Source organism: Ovis canadensis, chromosome 20 (genome assembly GCF_042477335.2).
Source record: "Ovis canadensis isolate MfBH-ARS-UI-01 breed Bighorn chromosome 20, ARS-UI_OviCan_v2, whole genome shotgun sequence".
NCBI classification, from domain to species: domain Eukaryota; kingdom Metazoa; phylum Chordata; class Mammalia; order Artiodactyla; family Bovidae; genus Ovis; species Ovis canadensis.
In genome coordinates this window covers 44,214,444-44,218,779 of record NC_091264.1, presented here as the reverse complement: position 1 = coordinate 44,218,779, position 4,336 = coordinate 44,214,444, and positions in this window count along the sequence as shown.

Below are 4,336 nucleotides of genomic sequence, written 5' to 3'. Positions count from 1 at the left end.
GCCCTCACCTTGAAAAGTCTGAACTATTTTAAACTTTGCTTGTTCTCCCCATTTCTACTGTTACTTACACTGAGCACCTGTCTTACTTTCCCCTCTGGGTTACTCAATTGCCTCTTATCTTTATCCCTGCTAAATCCATTCTCTATATGACAGCCAAAATTGTTCTTTTTTTTGAAATTTAAATTTATTTTAATTGGAGGCTAATTACTTTACAGTATTGTATTGGTTCTGCCACACATCAGCATGAATCTGCCACAGGTGTACACGTGTTCCCCATCCTGAACACCCCTCCCACCTCCCTCCCAGTACCATCCCTCCAGGTCATCCTAGTGCACCAGCCCCAAGCATCCTGTATCGAACCTGGACTGGCAGTTTATTTCTTATATGATATTATACATGTTTCCATGACATTCTCCCAAATCATCCACCCTCTGCCTCTCTCACAGAATCCAAAAGACTGTTCTATGCATCTATGTCTCTTTTGCTGTCTTGCATACAGTGTTATCGTTTACCATCTTTCTAAATTCCATATATATGCATTAGTATACTGTATTGGTGTTTTTCTTTCTGGCTTACTTCACTCTGTATAATAGGCTCCAGTTTCATCCACCTCATTAGAACTGATTCAAATGTATTCTTTTTAATGGCTGAGTAATATTCCATTGTGTATATATACCACAGCTTTCTTATCCATTCATCTGCTGATGGACATCTAGGTTGTTTCCATGTCCTGGCTATTATAAACAGTGCTGCAATGAACATTGGGGTACATGTGTCTCTTTCAATTCTGGTTTCCTCAGTGTGTATGCCCAGCAGTGGGATTGCTGGGTCATAAAGCAGTTCTATTTCCAGTTTTTAAAGGAATCTCCACACTGTTCTCCATAGTGGCTGTACTAGTTTGCATTCCCACCAACAGTGTAAGAGGGTTCCCTTTTCTCCACACCCTCTCCAGCATTTATTGCTTGTAGACTTTTGGATAGCAGCCATTCTGACTGGCATGAGATGGTACCTCACTGTGGTTTTGATTTGCATTTCTCTGATAATGAGTGATGTTGAGCATCTTTTCATGTGTTTGTTAGCGATCCGTATGTCTTCTTTGGAAAAATGTCTATTTAGTTCTTTGGCCCATTTTTTGGTTGTGTCGTTTATTTTTCTGGAATTGAGCTGCAGGAGTTGCTTGTATATTTTTGAGATTAATTCTTTGTCAGTTGCTTCATTTGCTATTATTTTCTCCCATTCTGAAGGCTGTCTTTTCACCTTGCTTATAGTTTCCTTTGTTGTGCAGAAGCTCTTAATTTTAATTAGGTCCCATTTGTTTATTTTTGCTTTTATTTCCAATATTCTGGGAGGTGGGTCATAGAAGATCCTGCTGTGATTTATGTCAGAGAGTGTTTTGCCTATGTTCTCCTCTAAGAGTTTTATAGTTTCTGGTCTTACATTTAGATCTTTAATCCATTTTGAGTTTTTTTTTTGTGTGTATGGTGTTAGAAAGTGTTCTAGTTTCATTCTTTTACAAGTGGTTGAACAGTTTTCCCAGCACCACTTGTTAAAGAGGTTGTCTTTAGTCCATTGTATATTCTTGCCTCCTTTGTCAAAGATAAGGTGTCCATATGTGTGTGGATTTATCTCTGGGCTTTCTATTTTGTTCTATTGATCTACATTTCTGTCTTTGTGCCAGCACCATACTGTCTTGATGTCTGTAGCTTTGTAGTAGAGCCTGAAGTCAGGAAGGTTGATTCCTCCAGTTCTATTCTTCTTTCTCAAGATTACTTTCGCTGTTCTAGTTTTTTTGTATTTCCATACCAATTGTGAAATTATTTGTTCTAGTTCTGTGAAAAATACCGTTGGTAGCTTGATAGGGATTGCATTGAATCTATAGATTGTTTTGGGTAGTATACTCATTTTCACTATATTGATTCTTCTGACCCATGAACATGGTATATTTCTCCATCTATTATGTCCTCTTTGATTTCTTTCACCCATGTTTTATAGTTTTCTACATATAGGTCTTTAGTTTCTTTAGGTAGATATATTCCTAAGTATTATTCTTTTTGTTGCAATGGTGAATGGAATTGTTTCCTTAATTTCTCTTTCTGTTTTCTCATTATTAGTGTATAGGAATGCAAGGGATTTCTGTGTGTTGATTTTACAAAAAAAATCTAAATAAAATATTTTCATTTACTTGTCTGAGATCTTTCAAGATTGCTATGTACTTAGAACATAATGTGGACTCCTTGAGATAGGGGTCAACCAAAATTAAAACAAAGCAATTTCTTAAACTCCACTCTTCCTATGGACACATCCATTGTAAAGCAGCACATAGAGCAATTCCCTCTGAAAGAAATCCAGAGACTTCTTGAGTAACTTCTATGCATTGGATGAGTGTGAAAATATTTAAATTGTAATGTGTAGGAGTAATTGAGACACAATCTTTTGTTTTTTTCTGAACTTTATTTATTTAGCTTTATCTGGTCTTTCTTTCCAGTGCATAGACTCTCTAGTTGTGGTGCACAACACTTGTATTTCTTGCCTTCCAGATACTGGTCATTCTAATAGGTGTAAGGTGCTATGTCATTATGGTGTTTATTTGCATTTTCCTGATGGTTACTAACATTGAGCTCTTCCTTATTTACAGGTTTGCCATTTGTGTGTCTTGTTTGAAAAATTTTCTATTCAATTCTTTTGTCCATTTTGAAATTAAATTTTTTTTTGCTATTGAGTTGTGTGCATTTTTTTAACAAATTAATTATTTTTAATTGAAGGATGATTGCTTTACAACATTGTGTTGGTTTCTGTCATTTATCAACATGAATCAACCATAGGTTTATGTATGTCCCCTCCCTCTTGAACCCTTATTCCCACCTCGCACCCCTCCCACTCATCTAGATTATCACAGAGCACCAGATTTGAACTCCCTGCATCACAGTGTAAATTTCCACTGGTTATCTATTTTTACATATGTTAATAAATGTGTTTCAATGCTACTCTCTCAATTTGTCACACCCTCTCCTTCCTCCCCTGTGCCCACAAGTCTTTTCTCTAAGTCTGTGTCTCCATTGCTGCCCTGCAAATAGGTTCATCAGTATCATCTTTCTAGATTCCATATATTTGCATTAATACATGATATTTGTCTTACTCTTTCTGACTTACTTCACTCTGGATAATAGGCTCTAGGCTCATCCACCTTATTAGAACTGAGTCAAATGCGTTCCTTTTTATGGCTGAATAATATTCCATTGTGTATATGTACCACAACTTCTTTATCTATTCATTTGTTGATGGACATCTAGGTTGCTTCCATGTTCTAGCTATTGTAAATAGTGCTGCAATCAACACTGGAGTGCATGTGTCTTTTTCAGTTATGGTTTCCTCAGGGTATATACCCAGTAGTGGGTCATATGGTAGATTTATTCCTAGTTCTTTTTTTAAGGAATCTCCATACTGTTCTCCATAGTGACTGTATCGTTTTGCATTACCATGTATACTTTGGATATTAGCCACCTCTTAGATTCGGAGAGGGCAATGGCACCCTACTCCAGTACTCCTGCCTGGAGGGTCCCATGGATGGAGGAGCCTGGAAGGCTGCAGTACATGGGGTCGCTGAGGATCGGACACGACTGAGTGACTTCACTTTCACTTTTCACTTTCATGCATTGGAGAAGGAAATGGCAACCCACTCCAGTATTCTTGCTTGGAGAATCCCAGGGGTGGCGGAGCCTGGTGGGCTGCTGTCTATGGGGTCACACAGAGTCGGACATGACTGAAGTGACTTAGCAGCAGCACCTCTCAGATATATGATTTGCAAAATTTCTCCCATTCTGTAGGTTGCCTTTTTATTTTGTAAATTTTCTCTTTTGCTTTTTAGTTTGATATAGTTCCACTTGTTGAGTTTTGGTTTTGTTACTTGTGCTTTTGGTGTCATATGCAAACATTCTGTTAATATGGTCTACTTTGCCATTAGTCTGGTCCACTCTTCCAGAGATTTGTTAATACCTGCCTGAAGAGATTAGGATAGGAGCTCCTTTATTTTGCCCCAGAACTTGATAGCTCAATATATTTGATAACACATCCATATGTCCTCTATTTCTAATTGTTTTAATGACAATTCATGAAATGCTTCCTTAGGTATCTACTTAGGTGTTAAAAAACAAAATTTAACTGACTAATTTTAAGTTCTAATTGACTTTATTAGATGATTTGGGAACTGAGCAGCATCTCATCTAATCAGAAAGGTATTACAAGGGATTGAACAAAAAGGAAGTTTTTTTCTTTTCAAGTATTTGTTTATTGGCTGCATTGCATGTTAGTTGCAGCATGTAGGATCTTTGTTGTGTCA